At 49.4% G+C, this 22,421-nt stretch overlaps 1 long non-coding RNA gene across 2 annotated transcripts; it reads left to right on the forward strand.

Moving 5' to 3' along the window:
• Positions 1-315: 315 nt before the first annotated feature.
• On the forward strand, positions 316-22,034 carry LOC118022208. 2 transcript variants are annotated; one of them, XR_004682414.1, is made up of 6 exons: positions 316-996; positions 8,530-8,654; positions 16,661-16,789; positions 17,228-17,358; positions 17,617-17,957; positions 19,938-22,034. It is a non-coding gene; the product is annotated as an uncharacterized LOC118022208 (long non-coding RNA). The 2 variants fall into 2 exon arrangements; XR_004682412.1 differs by having other exon boundaries at positions 17,228-17,957.
• Positions 22,035-22,421: the final 387 nt, after the last annotated feature.

The raw sequence follows: 22,421 nt of genomic DNA on the forward strand, positions 1-22,421 counted from the left end.
AACTTTTGGGCCCGCCCCCTCCGCGCCGCCCGCCCCGCCCCGCCCCGCGATCCGCTATCTGCCTCAGTGCTGACCCCTTCGGCTCCGTGCCCGGGGGCGGGGCCCACGGAGGCCCCGCCCCTTATGCACCGTCCTTGCCTTCCATTGGCTGTCTCATTGAATATGGAGCAGTAGTGGGGCGGGGCCAGCGGGGAAATTAGGGCTCATCTGTGTTTGCAGCGCTCTGCTGGCCCGCCCATGGGCGGGCCCCTCCCAGGCCCCACCCCGCCCCCCCGCCCGCCCTGCTCCCGGAGCCTGCCGGAGCTCAGGACTGCCCTGGCCTAATCAATCTGTTCTCGCTATGCTTGGCGCTCTTCTGTCTCTCGTTCTTCTAAATCCTCTGCAATTATTTCATTTTCACTCGTTTTTCTTGCCCTGTTTTTCTTCTTTTCTCATTTTCTCTCCGCTCTCTTTCAGATTAGTATCTCCTGTGTCTCTGTCTCTGTCTCTGTCCGGCTCGTTGTCTTTTTCTGTGGTTCTGTCCCTCTTAAGTGCGTGTGTGTGTGTGTGTGTGTCGTCTTTTCTATTTCCGTCTAGTCTGATGTGTTTCTCTGTCTCTCGCTCTCCCCTCCCAGACACACGCGGGCGCGCGCGCATAGACACACACACACACACACACACACACACGCCTCCCTCCCTCCCTCCTCTCGCTATCACCGTAGGACCCTCCCCCTCCCACTTAATTCCTTCCATCTGCGGAATCGCTTTGCGGGCCGGCTCCGCCAAGGGGGGCCCGGGTTCCTGCCCCAGGAAGGACTCCCCGCCTCCTTCCCTCGCCTTCCCCCCCTCCCCCTCTCCCTTCTCCTATTTCGGCTCTGCGCCGGCCTTTTCCTCCGCCCAGACCCCCGGCCCCAGCCCAACCCGGTGCCTCCGCGGGCCGCCAGGACCCCAGATGGGACTGCGGGAGCTCGGGAAGACGACTGTCACCCATCTTCCAGAACGACCCAGCTACTCCAAGTATGCCTGGGGGGAACCTCCGCCCCCTTCCCCTCCTCCGCCTAACACACCCCGAAGCCCAGGGCCTTCACCCTCTCAGTCTGGGGCAGTCATCCGGCGCCTGCGCTACGCCATCGCCAGGGAACTGGAGGCAAGGCGTCTGGAGGGGACCTAGTCACCTCTCTCACCTCACCCCTGGCTCGGGAGCCATTCCGCCAGGCGTTCAAGTGCCAGGTTGGCTACCTTCCAGCTCAGTGACCTCCCCATGGCGCCTAACCTCTGCGAACAAGCCTATTTTCTCCTCTGTAAAATGGGGATGGTCAGAGTCCTTCCTCTGGGGATGTTTATGAGCTGACCAGTTTGAGTTTGGTAAGCACAAGGCATTCCATAAAAGTCAGCTCTCCACCACCCCCTCCGCGAGGATTTCTCCCACTACCTGCACAGATAGCATCTGTGGGTGCTTGGACCTGAATGGGCTTCAGGAATGTGTCCCCCTTGCCCACCATGTCACCAAGAACCCCTTCGATGTTTTTGTCTCAGATCATTCGATGATGTCAAAGATTCTGTCTATCAAACGATCTGTGATTATTAATACAAATGATAGTGCTTATATCAGGTATATTTTAATATATGTTTATTTTTCAGAGACCTATCCCTTTACATTTTAAATCAGTGTTCAATCTATTTGTTTAAACAGAAGGTACACATTTGTTAGAAATACATGTGATAACTCCTGGAAATATTTGGAGTCATCTCTGGAACTCTACTACTATCTTTAAGGTTCCAAGATGGGAGGAGGAGGAATAGGATTTAAACCACAGACTTTAGACTTTCCCTGGACATTTTAGAGAAAACCGTTGTTCAGAGAGGGCACATCTTCCAGTTGCACAAGCAGGCAGTCGGGGAGCACAGAGGAGACCCTGAGACACCCAGGCCCAGCCCAGAGCTCTCTGTCTCTGCCCCCCATTCTCCTTCTGGGTCAAGGGAGTCCTGTTACATAGCAGTGCTCGCATTTTTCCCCATTATGGGTGGCACATTCACCCTGCTTCATGGGCCAGCAGGTACCACCAGGTATAAGGCAATAAACAGGAAGCAGTGAACCTATGGAGGAGGGCTAGCTACTCAAAACCTTTCTGTCATGGTTCTCAGCCTGAAACTCTGAGTCTGTCACCTGCCCAGAGAGACATCTGCTCTGGGGTTCCCTGTCCTTCAATGATTGGCTGCTGTGAGGGTTCTTGTCATACCTGGCAACCCCGCTGGTGGCCTCTGCCCATTTTTCCCCCTCCCCACACCCACCCCTGCCCCATAGTTCCCACACAGGGCCTGCTGCATAGAAAGTAGATGATCCCCAAGTGTTTGCTAGGTGGAGGGCTGAATGGAGGGTGGGAGGGGTGGCCCGATTTTGCTCCCCTTTGAAGCCTGAATGGCTCCCTTGGTTTTGCACTTTGCTTCCTCCTCTTGCCCGCGGCACACCTGCCCAACACGTGAGCTCCGTACCCAATGAGTAATCAATAAATGTGAACAACTGACAGGCAGTTTGCCTGAGTAGCAGCTGGTTGCCCTGAGGTCAGCCCCTCAGCCAGTCCCCAAAGAGTCCCTGAAACAGCACCTCCTGTGGGATGGGAGGTGATGGGTGCGGAGGGCCAGATGGGTATCAGGGGCCTGGGTACCAGGCTCAAAAGACCCACCCAGGCCCAAACTCTGTGCCTCCCCTCGCCCCCTCACGTACACATCAAGAAGCCTTGCACTTAAATGTCAGAGGTCCTAGCCTAAGCCTTCGCTTCAGAGAGCAGGAGGCCCCGTGGCCCAGAGAAGGAAAGCGACTTGCCCAAGCTCACCCAGGAAGCCTGATGGCTAAGCCACCTTTTCCTAATCCACTCCACATCCTCATTCCCCTCTCATTGGTCCTCATCTGGCAGTCTACTGGTGTGGCAGCTCTGGCCCCAGAAACAGAGGTAGGAGGGAATCCCAGGCGAGGCTTACTTAGGTCCCTGTCCCCTTCCCTTTCTGGTACTCGGTCTACCTCATGGTCTCCAGAATGGGACAATGGAGAAAAGATTGGATTTGGAGAACAGAGACCTGAACAAGTGGCCTTGGGCAAGTCTCTGCCATCTCTTTTTAAACCTCCATTTTCTCAATTACTGACTGAGGTGGTCAAGTGAGGATGTGAACAAGAGGACGGTGCTTTGCTAACTCTGAATAAGCCACCATTCAAAAGGGAAGCGTGGTATTAATAATTGAAACAAGAGAAATACTCAATTTATCTGGAGTGGTGGTTGAGAGGAAAAGGATGCGTGGAGGAGAGTGTTTGTCCCTAAAGTTCCCCAGACAATAGTCTGATAGATGTTTGGGGGAGTTTCAAACCAAGAGCTTTGAGCTCAGAGAAGCAAGAGGAGCAAGCAGAGGTCTCCGTGGGGGAATCAGCCTCAGTTTGGGCTTGAAAGGCAACCAGACATTTGCAGAGGAAGAAGAGGGATCTTCATGACCATGTGCTGGTTGATGCTGCTTATTTCCCTAAAGCATATAGCATGGTGACTTACAACCCTTAGCCCTCTTGAACCTGCCTACACTCCATGCCTCAGCAATAAACAGCAAAGTGCACCCTGGGAAGGCTGAGTGTTGTCTCTCCTCTGGGCCAGGGCTAGGCATTGGGTTCCTTTGGACTGTGTGTTGACACAGAAGGTGTCGGTTTACAGCAGTGATAGCAAAATGGCAAAGACTCTCTCCGCATGCGCCACTGCCCCATCCCCCCACCCAGGACAGAAATCACTGAGCGCAGAACTCTTCCCCAGACATGACTGCAGATTCCTTCTCAACACAACACTCTGTGTCACCACGAAGGGTGGAGTTGACCCAGAAGATGAAGACTATTTACTGTCTCCTCTTCCCATGGACACAGAGTCCTTGTTGCCAGGGCATATAACTCGGTGACGGCTAGCTCGATTTCAGCATCTTCATGCAAGACTCTGACCGTCAAACCATGGGGGCAGCCTGACCACTCCAGGCCCCACCCACAGACTCATGACTCTTGATAAAAGAGCCACAAAAGGTGAGGGGATCCATGAACCTTAAACTCAGCCACCATTCTGTGTCGGTTCCGAGTTGTGGAAAGTGCCTGGGCCTTTGGAGACGGTCCATTTCCCAGCTGTGACTTTGGCGAATTGATTATCCTCTGCTTGACAGTTTGCTCATGTGCAAAATCTTCTCCCTTACTTGAACCCCAGGACATAGGAAGGCATTGGATGCTCTGATGGCCTTGGCCTCTGGCAGGCCCTCAGAGGGTGCTTGCTGGGTTTCAAGGCTGGACATGTGCATGAGCATGAGGGGCACCAGCCTGGATGTCAGAAGCCTCGGGTTCTCTCACCTACCGTTGTGCATGGCCCGGGACAAGCTGGCCGAAGGCCCTGGACATCTGATCCCCAGAAGTCATCGGAGCAGGCCTATAGGCCCATGCTCCCTGAGGAATAGCCCTCAGAAAAGTGCTGGGGCAGAGATGGGTCCTTCTTCACACAGGAGCTAGAGGAAGCCATGTTTCTCCTCCACTCCTTTCTATTTCCCATCGCCTTTTCCTTAAAAACAAAAAACAAAAAACAAGCTATATACATTTTATCGATAGCCGCTTAGCAAACCTCAATCTGTGCAGATATCCCGGGCCCCCAGGGCTGGAAAGAAGATGCCTGGTCACTCAGGACCTGTGATCAAAACATGGTCCTGTCCTCTTGTAGAGCACTTGGGGGAGTGGCTCTGGAATTTCCATGTATTTAGGCTTATGAAGCATCTGTTTGGAAAAAGGGGATTAAAACACCCTAAAGTTGAGTGCATAGCACTCTCTACACTGTTTCGGGAAAAGTCTTGCCCATATCAAAGAATGGAGAAAGTTGGCTGATGGAGACTTTGGGAGGGGCTCAACCTGGCCCTCGAGGCACCCCTTGACCTTTCTTGCTTACTTAGACAATCTTTCCTTGGCCACCCATGAATAAAGTCCAAACACCTACAGAGCATGATGTTCAAGGCCCTGTGGGCCTCTGGCTATTGACCTCCTTTGTACCCTAATTGCCAGCTCAATCTACCTTCCAGCTTCTAAACCACATGTGTTTCCCCCACACCCCCCCAGCAAAATGAAACAACTGGCCTTTCCCACTCATGCAAGGCCTTCTTTGCCTCAGGCCTTAGCATATGCTGTTCCCCTGGCAGGAATAGCCTCCTCTGTTAGCCTCTTGGCAGTCTGCTCTCACCCTTCAAAACCTAGCTGAAAAAATGACTACCTCAAAGAAGAATTTTGTAATCATAACGCCCGTTCTTACCCTCACACCCGCCCATTCGATATTCTTTTATTCTTGACTAGAGGGTGTTTGCATGGCATTATGATGTTCATAGAATGGTCAGTCCTCCCTTCCCACCCCCTTCCACCCAGCAACACTACTGGACTATGACTCCTTTGGCTGACTCAGCACTGGAGCAGAACCTGCCCTCTGTTTACTTAAGGAGTGAGTGAATAAACTCAGCAAAGCTTTGTGGTTTGTGAACTCAGACAGGAGACCGTCAACTCTGATCTGGAACAACTCAGAGACTAGAGGATTGCAGAAATGCAGGGGGGCTCTGGCAAGAAGGGTCACTGTTCACTAAGCGTCCATGTCCTCTCTCCACTTCCCAGCCTCCCTTGCAGCTGGAGACAGCATGGGACTTGTTCTCGACAACGGGACAGCGAGTAGAAGGAGGGTGTCTCTAACGAGGTGGCAAGACGAGGTGTGGCTTCCCCATGGTTTCTCTCTCCCATTCTTGAGATGGGAAGTGAACGACTCCACGACAGAAGGGGGCAGATCACTGCAGGAGATCTGAGGCAGAGAACCTCCCAGACTGTGATGTGCACTACGGACAAACTTTCTGCTCTTCAGCCACTGAGATTGGGGGCTTATTTGCTGCAGAAGCAGTCTGCTGTAGCTCAGCTAATGGAGGGGCTCGAAGATGATCTGGTTCAAAAACCTCTTTTTACCCATTTGAAAACTAGTAGTGAGAAGAGGAAAATCATGTGGCTTCTGGCTCTGTGATTTTGAGTTGGCCCCTGAAACATTAGGGGGTGACAGCAGTCACGTCTTCTGATGTCCAATGCCAACCTTGTCCCTCTCCCTCAGCCCAGCTGCGTGCAAGGGCATTAACCATAACCCTAGCTTTGTAACATTATTTTGCAATTAATTATTTATAAATGTAATCAGCCCCTGCGAACAAACCAGCCAACATAAAAACTAGGACCTTGGCAATGACTTGTATATACCTATGAGGTCTACCCCTAGCCAATCCCTCAGGCTCCCCAACCCGACATAATCACCGTCTGGAACCATTTCCTTGCTTTTCTTTTTTTTTTAAGATTTTATTTATTTGACAGAGAGAGATACAGCAAGAGAAGGAACACAAGCAGGGGGAGTGGGAGAGGGAGAAGCAGGCTTCCCGCGGAGCGGAGAGCCCGATGTGGGGCTCGATCCCAGGACCCTGGGACCATGACCTGAGCCGAAGGCAGACGCTTAACGACTGAGCCACCCAGGCGTCCTTCCTTGCTTTTCTTATTTAGAAAGTCCTGCCTCATATATGTGTATTCTAAAAGTATATCTTTGCTTTGTTCTTTTACATGATTATAAGGGGGTCGTGCTGTTTGAAATCTTTGAGACTTACTTCTTCCACTTCTCATAGTACTGCTAAAGTTTAATCATATTAAAGTCGTGCCACTGTAATTCATTCATTTGGATGCTATATCCTAGCCCATAGTGCAACGGAGCTCACCCTCCACTCAGCCACTCTCCGGCTGATGGCTCTTGACACAGTGCACCTAGGACTTTTCCTGACATACACTCATTCATAAGAGCATCTCTTGAGTATATGCATTTGCTGCATTGTAGAATATGTAGAGGTTCACCTTTTCAAGATACTGCTAAATGTTTCCAGCATAAGAGGTCCCGTGGGTCGACACCCTCCCCAACACTTGATTTCAGACTTTTTAATGTTGCCACAGTGTGTGTGCAGTTAGTCCTCTTGACACTGCGGCAGGCTCCCTGATTTCCCTGGACCTCAGTTTCCAAATCTGCTGCAAGGCGGTGATACTCAGAGGGCCTCCAAAGCTCCCAAAGTGGAGATGACGTGGAGACTGGGTGGTGTCTGTGTGGGAGACATGAAGCCAAGGAGCAGAAAGGCAGCCTTGCTTCTGCCATGGCCCTCACAGCAGGCCGCTACTCCCGTCTGAAGCCTGGGGACCTGGCAGGAAGGAGAGAAGGAGCACCTGACCCGCAGAGCTGGGTGCTCAGCTGGAATACGGGAAGCAGAAGCAGGCAGAACATGCGCGCTCAGGCTGGGAAAAGATTCAGACCCTCCCGAGAGGCCAGCTCCTCACAAACCCAGGCTTGGGGGGTTTTCCTGTTGGCTCCTGAAGTGATATCAAGTCAAGGATATTGTTTACCCTGGTCTCTGCCATAGATAAGACAGAGAAAAACAGCTCCAACAAAAACATTGATGCCACCAGCCCTTCCTGCCCCTTGCCTTCCTGGTTAGAGTCCTTGTCTCCTGTGCTCCTTCCTCCCTCTCCTTCCAGAGACTGTGATTCAGGCCCTGACGCCGTGGGGGATGGAGGAGTGGAGGGTGAGCTCAGTTCCCACGGTCATGACCTCCGTGGGCTCCAAGCTCCGTCTAACCCTGGACCTTCCGCGTGTCGGAGCTCAAGGCTCCAGGGCAGTGGTGAGCTAGAGCGGGCTCACCCCTCTACAGTTACCCTCTGTAACTCACTGGAGCAGACTGTTCCGTGTGTACGGATTTTGTAGGCCAGTTGTTAAACACCGCCATTATTAAACATTAAATTATATAAGATTACAATTAAATTACTTTGAACACAAAGGTAGTAAATACTCAAAACTCATCAAGTCCTAATGATTTTATTATGCCTTACTGTTACCTGTGCTCTTGCTAACAAGAGCATTCTATTTTCATGGTAGAAATGCTAATGGCGTGTTCCTGTGCATCTCTTCCCAGTATACATTGGTCACCTGAATCCGACCTTGAAACTGGCGGGAGTATTTATACCATGGAAATCAGTGAATGCTACAAATCAAGGATCTTTTTTTTTTTTTTTTTTTGGAGAGCTAGTTGTTAAACATTAACCACTGCTCCTAGGCACTTCCTCCAAATCCCCCCTCTGAGGTCCAGAGAGGGCTTGAGATTTGCCCGAGGCCACACAGTGAGTCATGGGTGGTACAGAGAGGAGAGTCCAGGCCTTCTGAGGCTTCCACCACACCACACACCACACTCGTCCCGTGGGTCTGTGTTACTGTAAACTCTCTAGATATGCAGAATGCGATCTCATTTTTTCTCCATTTTTAAAGGAAATTCTTTTACAATGGCTGTGTATTATCATTGTCAAAAATGTAAGCCACCTGTGATCCCACCAGCCAATGATAACCAGTGTTAACGTTGTGATATACATCATTCTAGTCTTTTCTCTTTCTCTTTTAACATTAAAGCAGATCAAAAACTTCATGTACCGTTTACGGTCTGAATCCTGTTTTTGTTTTTCAGCTCAGCAAGATAATATGCCATCTTTCCAAGTCAAGAGTTATCCTTCTCCAAAAGATTGAGTACCTCTTTCCGTGACAAGAGCTACCTTTTGCAGTCAGACAGAACTGGTTTAAATCTCTGCTCAGGTAGGTATTTGCTATGTGACTAAGGACCAGGAAAGTAACCTCTCTGTGCCTCTTCTATAAGATGAAGACAGTAATAACCCCTGTTTCATTGCATTATCCTGAGAATTAAAAGAAGATGCATAATGCTTTTAACACTGCTGGGCAGAGAGGAAGCTCTGAGTGGCTATTAACTAAGTTTTTTGTTTTGCCTTAATGTTTCACCATGGGTTGCTTTCTACCTGTTGTGTGCTTTCTCAGGAGCTGATGCTAAGCCTCAAGCAGGAACAATTAAGAGGAGTGAAATTGCGCTGAAATTGACATTGCCCAAACAGAACTCTTGATTACCTGCAAATCTGCTCCCTCCCCATGGTAACCCATGTCAGTAATCAACACTGCTGTTCCCCAGCAACCCAAGCCAAAAACTAAGTCATTACTAATTCCTCCCTCTCTCTCCCTTTACATCTAATTCATTAATAAGTCCTGTCCATGCTGCTTCTAAAATACATCCCATGTCTGCCCATCTGCCTCTGTCTTCACCGCCAACATCCCAGTCCAATCCTCTATCCTTTTGTATCTGGATTTGTGCAACACCCTCCTCACTGGTCTTCCTGCTGCTCCCCCTTTCTTCCCCCTACTCCCCCCACAATCTATTTTACACCCAAGGGCCAGAGCAATATTCTAAAAGCAGTGTAACCTGTAGGTTACAACCAGTTAGTGGGTGTGAAATCAATTTAGTGGGTCATGACCTGATTTCATTTTAATGAAACAGAAGAATTGGGACTATCAGAATACACGGCACCAAATATCTATTGTTTTGTGACATTTTTGTTTTATTTTGATACGTTTAAAAACCATGTTTGTAGGGACGCCTGGGTGGCTCAGTCTGTTAAGCGGCTGCCTTCAGCCCAGGTCATGATCCCAGGGTCCTGGGATCGAGTCCCATGTCGGGCTCCTTGCTCAGTAGGGAACCTGCTTCTCCCTCTCTCTCCCTCTGCTTGTGCTCTGTCAAATAAATAAAATCTTTAAAAAAAAAAAACAAAAACATGTTTGTATACATACCTGGTGTACCTGGTCATGATATAACGTATATTTCTTTCTTGTGGGTGTGTGTGTGTGTGTGTGTGTGTGATAGGCACACTTAGCATAAGATCTACGCTCTTAACAAATTTTTAAGTATACAATACAATATAGTTAACTGTAGGCACTCTGCTGTATGCTAGATCTCTAGAACTTAGTCATCTTGTATACCTGAAACTTTGTACCCATTTCCTCCTCCTCTCAGCCCCTGGCAACCATGGTTGCACTCTACTTCTATGAGTTTGACTATGTTAGGTTCCTCATGTAAGTGGTATCAAGTCATATGTCCTTCTGAGCCTGGCCTATTTCATTTAGCACAAAGTCCTCAACATGTATTTCTTTTTCTTTTTTTTTTTTAAGATTTTATTTATTTATTTGACACAGAGAGCGCGAGCACAAGCAGGGGGAGTGGCAGGCAGAGGGAAAAGCAGGCAGAAGCAGGCTCCACGCTGAGCAGACAGCCTGATGCGGGACTCCATCCCAGGACCCCGGGATCATGACCTGAGCCAAAGGCAGACGCTCAACGACTGAGCCACCCAGGCGCCCCTCAACATGTATTTCTGAAGCTACCGTTCTAAAACATCTATCAGATGCCACTACACTGCTGTTCAAACTTCTCCGACAGCTTCCAGCCCACTTGAACCAACCCCAGAGACCTTCCCCTTTCCCCAGGCCCTACAGGACTGCCCTGCCTCTCATCTCAGCCTCTCTTTTAGACGCTGGCCTTCTTTTCGTTCTTCTAACATCCTCGGCTTGTTTACCCCTTAGGGTTTCTTAGGTTACGAGCCAACTCCACTGCCTGGGCCACTCAGCCCCAAATATGTGCCGGGCTGCACGCTTCATACGGGCTTCACCTCAAACATTGCCTCCCTGCTCACATATCTGTTCACTTACGTATTGGCTGTGTCCCCCCAACTTCACCCACCTCCAAACCAGGATGTCAGCCCCCTGAAGACAGGGGCCTTGCCTAGCACGTGGCACACAGTAGGACATCGCTATGTGTTGGTGGGTCAGTGCACTGACCGAGCACCTAGGAGCTCTCAGTGTCTTCTCACACCTGGAAATGAGCTCCCAGCTCTCCCTGAGCACCTCCACACAACCGCCCTTGTGACCTACTACCTAACTCACCGCCCCCCCCACCCCCCCACCACCCCCACCCCCCGCCCCGCTGCCGCCAAGAGATAAGAGATGCCATAAGGTCACTGAGCGAGTACGCAGAATGAGGAGTGCAGCCACTGTCCCCTGCTGCCCCTGGGCTCCCCGGCCGGTAGCCAGAGGCTCTGTCCTTGAGCCTACCTCAGGCCCCAGTCCTGTGGCAGTTCTGGCTCTTCAGACCCTTTATCAGATGGTTTGACACCTTTATTCCTTTGAGCTTTGTTATTTTATTTTGCTTTATTGCATTTTATTTGGGCTGTATTTCATTGCATTTCAGTATTTTATAATCACAGTCCACAGCTTCTGTATTCTGGCGAAGGCTAATGATTTACTAGGAAATCCTGAGCTTTGGTCATTTTTATTCTCCCTGCATCTCCCTCCCTCCCCAGTGAAAGCTCTCTCAGGCTGAGCCCCCCCCCCCCCCCCCCCCCCCCCCCCCCCCACCGTGCCCCACAGGCTTGGGAAGAAGGCACTACGCTCCCCCGGGCCTTCCCCTTCTGGGTGAGTTTCAGGGTTTGCCACAGCTCCCCCATCCACCATGCGAGAGCTGATGCCCTTCCCAATGTTGTGGGCCCCAACGCCAGAGCCTCAACAACACCTCCCTGAACCTTGGTGTTCTCATCAGTGCTTTTGGCACTGGGATCTGTGCTGTGCCTACTTCTTAAGGCTGAGACAATCCAATAAAATAACAGATGTGAGCACCCTTCGTGGACTCTGCGGCTCAATCTGATAGTGAGCAAGTGTGCACAGTCATGAACAGAGAGCACTCTCACTTACCCCACAGACATTCCTGTCCGGAAGCTGACTTGGCTGGTTTTGAGTCCTTTCCCCATGCTGGTCACCCTCCTCAGGCTGATACTCTTCTCTCAGCCATGCTCAGACCTGGCCCTGCCCTACCAGCCTCCCGGGCCACTAACAAGGCTCTCTGATTCCTATGGTCGCTCCGGCCTCCTCATCTTCCTCTGGATTGCCAGGTTTAGCAAAACAAAACAAATAAACCAAGAAATAAGGCTGCCCAGCTAAATTTGAATTTCAGATAAACAACGAAGAAAAAAATGTTTTTCGTATAAGTATGTCCATGAAATATTTAGGACATACTTATACTAAAAAACTATTCGTTGTTTATTTGAAGTTCAAGTTTAATTGGGTGTCATGTACCTTATCTGGCAACCCTACTTCAGGGGTTTCCTCAATTTGCCTTGGGTCAATCAACCTACATCACATTCTGCCTTGGTTTCGTTTTCCGAAAGGGAAACATAATTTTCAAGAAAGTTATGAGACTGAAAAAAAAAATGCTTGAGAAAGTCCAAAAAAGTATGACTCATATATGAGGTTGAGCAAATCTTATTCTCCCCCAGGTCTGGGGGTGGTGTCTGTGTCCTCCACTGTCCCCACCCAAGCTTCCCACCCAGGCTCTTCTACCTCTTTAAAGCCCCTGCTCGGCGAGCTTCCTGGCATTGGTCACGCCACCTTGCCTGGCTCTGTGCTCAACTGCCTGCCTGCCCCATCAGTCCCTGATGACATCATACCTGGCACTTTATCTTCATCTTCCCCATCCTGCGGCCTGCCATTGGCCTGACTGGCTAAGAAATGAATGATCACCTGCCTCAGTTTGCTCAGGACAATCCAGGCTCGTGCCTATTACTCCTATGTGGACTGTAGATAAAGAAAGCCTCCTTTCACTTGCAAAAGTGGACAATCCATTATATGCTGACCCATCGCCTCCCTACACTTTCAGGTCCGTGACTGGTCCTTCTCCAAGGACTGTCACTGCCATTGCCCTCTGGTCCCCCTACTCCCCCCAGCCATACTCTGGCCATGTCACCCAGAGCCACCCTGCCTCTGACATTGAGAATGCAAACATCACTCTTTGACCATAACTGCTCTCCTTCCAACTGACTGGGTAATAGCCCAGCTTCTCTTACTCCCTTTTTTCCTTTTTTCCCCATCTACCTTCCATGTCTTGGCACACCTTGTCAATCACTCTTGTAAAAATCCCTCTGGTCCCATTGGCCCTGCCGTCTCACCTGGGTGAGAAATTTTCAGGATGGATTCATTCATCACCAGCCTTCTCTGGTGATGGCCTGAGCCGTCAAGAGCTGCTGGAGAACCTCACACAATCAGACAGTCTGAAGTCACTAAATGCTTGGTCTTGGCAAAGACAGGAAGGAATATGTGCTTCTGGAGGGATGCCCTGACTACAATGTGGAGCAGAAACTGGAGGGGAGGGCCTGGCAGGCAGGAAACCAGAGAGGAGTTATTCATTTACCAAGACTTCATTGAGTACCTGCTTTTGGTCATGATCCTGGTCATCATTAAAGCTTTAATTAATTGCATGGGCCATGGGACAGAGAAGGAAGAATGTAATCAGGAGTTGTCAAGGAAGTTTGGTGGGGTATGGGGAATCTGCAAGAGCAAAGCTCTAGAAAAACACCCAGCTCTCTGGCTTGGGTCACTGGATGGTCAGGCCTCACTGAGACTGCAAACATGGGGAGAGAAGAGAAGCGAGTTTTCAGGGAGGGATGAGGAGCCCAGCATGGACAGCCTGGGCACCCAGGCCCCAGGTGAACAGGTGGATAGGCCTGGGACTAATTGGATATGCAAGTCTTTGGGAAAGATATCTGTGCTGAGGTGCCAATGTGGGAGATTAAAGAAGAGATTAAAGTGAGATCGGACGAAAAGTTGGCTCTGCAGTAAATGATTACAACTTAGCAAGCCCATCCCATCAGACATTAGACACTTACAGACCTCACCTCATTTGCTCACACAGCCACCGTGGGACATCAGTCACATCATTTCCCAGATGTGAGGGAGACACACTGAGGTGTTAAATGACTTATCCCCAATCACACTTGGATTAAGTGGTAATCTAACACAGAAACTATTCTCATAACAAAACCCGGATTCTTTCCATGGCCTCTGAGTTTAGCAGAGACATGGGACTCTTGACCCAAACACCAACCCAAATACCCACAATGCGCCAGGGAGGGAGCTGAGATCCAAGACAGAGAGCCCTGTGGGACCTGGCACGGGCGCTTGGTAGGAGCTTTCTAAATGATGCCAGATTGGAATGTGCTAGTGAGTCCTGCCAAAGCCCATGGGTGTGGGCAGCTTGGAATCTGAGGCTGGTCAGTTGTGGTCCCCATCCACTGCTTAGGACTGGTTTGCCCCTGCATGGCCTAAGAAGATCCCCACAGTCCCACAGGGGTCAGCTCTAAGTCAGCTGACCAGAAAGAGCTGCTGCCACAGAGGGTCTCTAGAGACTAGGAGCTGAGCAGCCACCCTCTTCCATTCCCTCTGTCTGGCTGCCTCCCCTGTGTTATTGCCCTTAGCCTGAGCTGACGGTGCTAGAGACTTGATTTTGCTCAGGGAGCACATTTACCCTCTTGCAGTGGGAGAGGCAATGCCAACTCCCAGCCCCCATCATCACCCCAGCACAAACCGCTGCCCTTGGCTTGGCACAAAGCCAGACTTCGCGGAAATTCTTTCTATTGGTGGGCACGATCCAAGCAGGTCAGCCGCTCCTGACCCCCTCCATGGTGTCCAGGGGCCACCCCCTTCTCTGGGGCCTTCATGTCAAAGTCATCTTTAGTACCTGTGAAGGGGAAATAGATTTGTTCTGCAAGATGAGGTTCGACCCAAGGGAGGACTTACTGGCCTCTGGATCATTATCGTCCTCCTCATTAAAGCTTTAATTAATTGTACAGTGTGAACTTGTTTTACGAATTGGTCACTGCCCTGGGAATTCGTAATCTGAGACAAATAGACTTGTTCAAGATGCAAGTAATAGAAAAGACATTTACAAACCTCAGGCAGAATTCAGACCTACACAGATGGAAAGAATCTGAACTTAAGGTTGAAGACTGAGTTTACCTTCGATATGCCACCAAAAGCATAAGTAACAAAAGAAAAAGCTGGATAAATCGGACTTCACCAAAATTAAAGATCTTTGTGCTTTAAAGGGCACCATAAAGAAAGTGAAAGGGCAACCCACAGAATGGGAGGAAACATTTACAAATCATACATTTGATTAAGAATCTGTATGCAGAACGTATGAAGAACTATCGTCACCTATTAACAAAAAGACAAATGACCATTTAAAAAAAAATGGGCAAAGGACTGAATAGACATTTCTCCAGGGGCACTGGGTGGCTCAGTTGGTTAAGCATCAGACTCTGATTTCGGCTCAGGTCATGATCTCAGGGTGGTGAGATCAAGCCCTGCATCGGGCTCTGCACTCAGTGGGGAATCTGTTTAAGATTCTCTCTCTCTCCCCTTTTCTTTTGCCCCTCCCCACTCTCTCTCTCTTAAAAAAAAATCAGTAGACATCTCACCAAAGAAGAGCAACAAATGGCCAATGAGCACATGAGGAGATGCTTCATATCATTAGTCATTGGGAAAATGCAAATCAAAACCACAATGAGATACCACTTCACACCCGCTTAGGATGGCTGTTTTTTGAAAAAGGAAAATAACCAACATTGGTAAGGATGTGGAGAAACTGGGGGTGGGTATGGAAAATGGTGCAGTTGCTGTAGAAAACAGTTTGGCGGCTCCTCAAAGACATAAACACAGAGTTACCATGTGACCTGGCAATCCTAGGCAGATGCCCCAAAGACCTGAAAACAGGGACTCTGACCAACAGTTGTCCACACCTGTTCTCAGCGGCACTCTTCCCAGTAGCCAAAAGGTGCAAAGAACCCAAATGTCCATCAGCTGATAAATGGATAAGCAAAATGTGAAGATCACCAAGCCATGAAAAGGAATGAAAGGGATGAAGCACGCTACAACGTAAACCTGGAAACGTTCTTGTAAGCGCAAAAAGCCATATGCCAAAGACTTCATTGTGCATGATTTCATTAATACGAAATGTCCAGAAGAGGCAAATGGATAGATATCAAGAAAGCGGTTTAGGGGTAGCCAGGGGCTAGGGAGAGCAGGGGCGAGGATGGGGAGTGATTGTTAATGCGTGTGGGGTTTCTTTTCCAGCGATGACAATTGCCTGGAACTACAGAGGGGTGATGGTTGCACACATCGGTGACTACACTAAGAAACCACTGAATTGTATACCTTAAAAAGATGAATGCATGTTTGTGGATTATATCTCAATTTTTTAAAAAAGCTTGAGTGTGCACTCCCAGGTCCTGGAGGGACCCATTCTCCAGTGCTCCCGTAGGGCAAACTCAGACTCTTGCTTGTTGCCTCCATCTTGGGCTGTGTCGAAGAAACAGGACAGCAGGGGGGCTGGAAGGAGAGTGCGTGGAACAGGAGCCCTCTCGAAGTAGCTTGAGCCAAAGGGAAAATTTGCCAGGGAGATGCAGGAATAGCTCATGTTACCTGAGGGGTGGCAGGGCGGGACTCTGGAGGAGTGAAAACAGGAAGGGAAAGCTGTCAGGACCCAGGGCAGGCCCCCTCCCAGCCTCTCTCAGAGCACTGCCCCAAGCCTCACCTCGGCTTATGTAAGAATCCTCATGACTGCCCTTCAAAGGTCCTATTTACCTCAAGAGCTCAGCACTGGCTAACATCTGACCCTGACCATCTATACTCCAGTTCGAGGAGACATAATCTGATTGGATCAATCCAGCTTCTGGATTGATTCCCCCAGGGTCAAAAGTCCACCCACAGTCCCATCAATTGGACCTCAGAAGAGGCTGGGGGACGTGGGCCACTCCTTCGGTAATCTCAGGATGCTTTGCACTGCTAAGCGGTGGGACAGGCAGGGCTGAAGAACCCCTGAGCCAGGGACTCAGTCAGTCATGCTATGTCTTTTGTCTCTGCTTCTCTCTGTGTGTCAGCTGGTGCTTCCCATGTGGCTTCCAACAGCTTCGGATCTACATGCCTTCAAGAAAGAAAGATGCTTCCACTTTCAACATGATGAGTCCCAGAGAAGAACCCTGGTTAGCCCAGCTTAGGTCACGGAGAAGGTCAGATCAACGGGACCCCGGGGGATGAGTAGTAATCTGGCACGGTGCTCCCTCTATACACACATGAACGGGGTTGGGACAGTTCCCAAGAAGAGAGAGGGATCAGAACAGCAGGTGTCTTCTAGAAGGTCTATAGAACTTGGAGGTTGGGGACAGGGTAGGACCACTGCCCTATCTGTTCATTATGTGAGGGTATCTTAGAGGAAGGCAGGAGTTCAGGAATGTTTCCGTGATAGAAGTGTTACCATCTGAGTTGCAGGGCTACCAGAACAAAAGATTAATAACCGTCTCAACAGATCCTGATAATCCGGGGAGCATCGAGGGAAGCTTTCACCACTAAAGCTCCATAATATACACATCTGTTAAGAACCTGGCCCACGCCGGGTGCTTTCACTTTCCCAGAATGCCTCCAAATGAGTTCTTTTCCCTGTTTTTCAGATAAGAGAAACTGAGGCTCAGAGGGGCAAAGTCCCTCATCCCAGTGGAGCAGGATTCACTGGAGGACTTCTGACTCCAGCTTGGATTCTTTCCATTGTTGTGTACTGCTTCCCTCTTTGCGGACCCCTGAGGTGAGGAGAGGTCAGGGCTGGGGCTGGGTGTGGGGCCTTGCCGAATGTGGCCAGACGGGAGCAGCCTAGACCTCAGGACTATAGCCACAGGGCACGTGGCCATCGCGGGGCACTCCAGAGCTCCCATGGGAACTGCTGGGGTGGGAGGCAGGCAGAGTGTTTGTGTGTCTGGGAGTTCACATCCTCCAAGTAAACACATCCATGAGGGAACCGGGGCGCCTCCCTGTGACTGAGACCGTTCGATTGGCTTCTGAGCAGTAAACTGTAGCTGACCTGGAGACACCGGCTGATACTTCCGAAGAAACCCATCTGAGGCTCCACCGCCTCCAAGATGCCTGCCCTAGGACCTCCCCCAACCCCCTACTCCAGATTCGGAGCCCTTCTGTGGCCATCATGTGGGAGATGAGAGGCCTGGCGGTGGTCAGCGTGCTCCAGGGAAGTCTTGGAGGAAATGCCATCACTGTTTACACATCCCTGTGGGACTCAGATTGAGGGCAGACGGAACAGATGTGTCCTGGAAGCCCCAGAGAAGACATAGGAAGATTCCAACCCGATGTGATGAGAGACTTCCAGTGGTTAGAGATGTCTCCAGGACAAAGGTGGGTTGCTGGGTGAAGAGCATTGGAGGTATACACATTGAGATTGAATATCACATTGGAGGACAGATGAGGAGCAGTGTAGGTGGATTATGCTAGGTGACATTCTTAGTCCTCTCCCAGCCCTGAGCTTGCAGGTTTCTGTAGTCTTCCTCTTAGAAGCTTTATTTCCATTCCATTCCTTTTGTTCTAGAGAATACTCACGTGATGAACTTTGCCATTTGCTTCCCAGGATCCTCCCCACCCTCCCCGCATTCCAGAACAGCTGCTCTTCCGTTCTGGTGGGACCGGCCCCACCTCAGCACTGGGGGGAGGCCTGGGTGAACCTCAGCCAAGGAGCGTGAGCCCATCTCTTAGCCCACCTATCACTGTGGTGGCTGGGTGGGCAGTAACTGAAGACAAAGGCAATCAGGACCGAGTATTCTCCTGGACACGGGTTTCATTTCATATGTGGGCATGGAGGACCTCAGCAGGACAAGCCTCAGTGCACCCCAGGACTGTGGTGCACCAGCTGTGGGAAGGACTGCTCCCTCTCCCAGCGGGCAGGACTGAGGAGGCACACACTTGGGGTAACAGATACACTCAGCGCCCTCCCCAGAGCCCCTGTCCCATTGCCAATTGCCAACTCTGGCTTTTTTGTTTGGTTTGGTCTTGTTTTTTTGGTCTGAGGCTTTTTTTGGCTGCTGGAACCTACTGTGCCTGCTCTCGGCACAGGCCAGAAGTACCAGGGCCACTGGGTGGGATAAGTGATACATGGTTCTACACTCTTCCCCAAAATTCCTCGGTGGCCTTGCACTCCAGTTCTCTAATTGTCTAGATAACCCTTGATGGGCTATTTCCCTTCCCAAGTCAGTTTGCCATTTTCCTGCTCGTGTTTCCTGGGATCATGTCCCAAATAAACTACTTAATCTCACATCCTCGGCTCAGGATCTGGGGGAAATCGAGCCTAAGTACCCAGCTTGCTGCTGACAGCCATCCTGAAGCCTTGTGAGAGCTCGTGTAAGGATGAGACCAGGACCATGAGAGAAGGTGGGGCAGGAGAACAAGGCAAAGTGGGTCCCTGGGGACATCGATGAGCTATGGGATCCACACTTGCTGGAAGTCTGCCTTTTCTCTAAACATTCCATTTCTGTGAACCGCACGTTTTCTTTCTAGTTTAAGCCAACTTGAGTTGGGGCTTCTATCACTTGCACCCAAAAGCATCGTGGGTGATCTAATTCACAACAAGGAGAGCCCCCAAGCATGGCCTTGGAGATTGGGGTGGCAGACAGTGAATGTTGGGTGAGACAGGGAAAGAGCATGCTGTGGAGGTCAATGTCACGTGGACCCTTCAGCTCGGCCACCCAGCAGAGCCGCTTACTTGGCCTCTCCTAGGCTTGCTTCTTCCTCCCCGAAACAGGATGGTGTTACCAGGCTTTCAGGATTATGGATAGTTTTGAAAAAAATAACACTTGAAAAGTAGCCAGCACATAGCAAATGTTTAATACATGGTAGTTATCATTGATAATAGGAGAAGGAGGAAGAAAGGAAGGAGAAGGAAGAGGGGGATTTCATCTTGCCCTTGGACTGGTACAGATCAGAGTTGGGAGGGAAACAGGGAGTGGTCTGGCCCGACCAGAGAGGAGGCTCTATCTTAGGACGCACAGGAGGTGAGGAGAGCCGGGCACAGCTGCAGAGCACCTTCTGAGCACCAGGCACGATTCTGAGCCCCTTTTCCCTTGTTCATTCCTTTCATCATCAGGAAAACCCAAGAGACACACACTATTATGACCATCACTCACTGGTCTGCAGAGAAGGAAACTGTGGCACAGAGAGGTTGAGTAACTTGCCTGAAGTCTCACAGCAAGTGTGTGGGCAGAGACGGATTGGCACACAGGCACGCCCCGCTCCTAACCTCTGTGCTCTCCTGACTGCAGCCCCAAGATAAGGGCATCCCTGCAGATGTTGAGTGGCTTTAATTACAGGACGGGTTCTCTCCCACAGGCAACGCAGATTTACTGGTACAGGCCTGGCAACAGTGAGAACATTGCATAAGCCCCTGGTCACTGGTAAAATGGCTGTGGAATCATTCTAGGAACCAAATTTTCATCCCATCCTTCCCATGGGAACAAGACCTCCTGTGTAATTTCCAGTGGGGAAACCAGAGAGCTGGGAAGCCGTTTTTAACCCCACTGAGAGATGAGCTAATGATGCAGGAGAAAAAATGGAGGTTAAAATAAACTCTAAGAAAAACTCGCACATGTTTATGAGGCCCTAAACTGTGCTGTCGTAAGAGGCTGGGAAACCTCCCTCTCCAAAGAAAGCAGACTTTGACTCATCTTAAGATGGCTTAAGGGCTGAAGGAATACCACAAGGCCCTTCAAAAATGAACCCCAGGAGAGGAGATAGGTGTTCTCTCAAGTTTCAAGTCACACAGCTGAAAGAAAATAAAGACAAAAGGAGCTGGACGTAATCACCATGCTCTAGCTGTACTCGAAGCCACACCCCCACCCCCCACCCTTGTGGAAGTACAGGTGAACATTCTGACAATGCTATGCGTGGACTTGAGCACTTAGGCAACAGGATGGAGGCTGACTTCTCACTGTCAGAGTAGGAGGTTACAAATAGGTAGGAAGAAGAGGCTAGAATAAATGCATACTTGGCTTAATATAGATACCATATAGATGGCTACATATAGGAATATTTATAGGTATGTATATACACATGGCTTAGTATACATACAGATATCTTTTTGCTCTATCCGCTGAGCAAGCCTGGAAGCAACAGCATCCCAACATCAGTGCGCACACCCGGTACCCAGATCTTGGTTTCTAACACTACTCTCCAATAAAAGGAACCAGGACTCCTTGGAGAAATGGTTGATTCTAGAACTGGGGCAAGAAATACACAAATGAGCCAGGAGCATCTTGCAGTGCTAAAAAGTAAGAAAGTGCTCTCTTGTGTGCTCTCCCTCTCTCTCGTGCACGCACGCGCACACACACTGCACACACAACGATGGGGACACGTCAAAGGACACAGGAGCCAAGTGAAGGAGTTCCTAACAGCCAAAGCTAGAACCATTTGAGCAACGAAATAAAGCAGCATTGGATTACAACTCAATGTATAAAATAAAGGTCCATGAGTCTATACTGATATAAAAGAATAAACAGAGAACAGGCAAATCTCCTGCACAGAAGAATTCTACATAATCTATATTGATCCTCTGCCCTTAAGGGGGTGTAACATAACTCCCCAATCCTTAAATATGAGTTGGGCACAGTGACTTCCTTCCAAAGATCACAGTATGGCGGTGGGGGAAGGTGGAAAGAGCCACTTTAGAGTGGAGAAACCTGACAAATAGTACCTCGGCCAGGTGACCAAAGTTACCCTCATCAGTGATAAGCCATGTTGATATTATGTACTCTTGATAGAATGTGATGAAAATGGCACCATGCCTCTCTGTGGTCTTTCTCTCAAGAACACATAATCCTGCCTGATCACTAGAGAAACTTCAGAAAAAATCCCAACTGAAGGACATTCTACAAAATACCCAACCAGTACTCCTCAAAATTGTCAAGATAATCAAAAACAAGGAAAGTCTGAGAACAGTTCTAGCCAGGAGGAGACTAAGGAGATATGACTGGACACAGCAAGTGTATTTTTTTAAATCCATGGAAGCAATAAATCCTAGATAAAACTAGCTAGAACCCAGAACACTTGAAGAATCTACTCAACAAGCAGATACAGAAATATTTTCTGATAAGAGTATTTTGTTCAAGTTCACTCATTATAAGAACAGATCAAGGATTAAAAAAAAACTGGGTCTTTGGATGAACATGACAGAAAAGTACAAATTTTAGTAAAATCTAATCTTAGGATGACAGAGAAATAATTCTATCATATTTGTATTAAAAGGGAGTTATTAGAAACTAGTGTAAAGTACATATACTCTCATATCATCACTTCTGATTTTAAAATTTAAGTCCACAAGCACCATAAAAAGACGTTAGATGTTATTCTTGTAGAATATGAAGACATTGGGGGAAAATGAAATTTTCCCTTTGGAATGAACTCAATATATTATGCCCCCCCCCAAACAGTCTAAGAACAAGTGTAACCCCTGGAGCCATTCCCTCCCTCGCTACACAGGTTGGGGACTGTCTGTTCAGCTCAGCAGAAGCCTGAGGCTTCATTTTCTGGACAGGATAAAATGAGGATATCCAGACAGGAAGACAGCAGGCACGGATGAGTGGGGAGTATTAAAAATGGGATTAAATATAAGTTTACTTAAGAGATAATGTTGAAACCTTCAGTCTTCTTCCCCCGCTCTAATCTTGAAGCACCAGCAGTGAGGCATATAGGATCCAGGCACGGACTGCGTAGGCACTCCCTAACAAAACGTCTAGCCTGATTGCCTGGAGAGAAGCCCAGAGTCGCCAAGCACCCCTTCGACACACACATGCATACACCCACGCACGCACGCACGCG

Source organism: Mirounga leonina, unplaced genomic scaffold (assembly GCF_011800145.1).
Source record: "Mirounga leonina isolate KUSES-001 unplaced genomic scaffold, KU_Mleo_1.0 Mir_114, whole genome shotgun sequence".
NCBI classification, from domain to species: Eukaryota; Metazoa; Chordata; class Mammalia; order Carnivora; family Phocidae; genus Mirounga; species Mirounga leonina.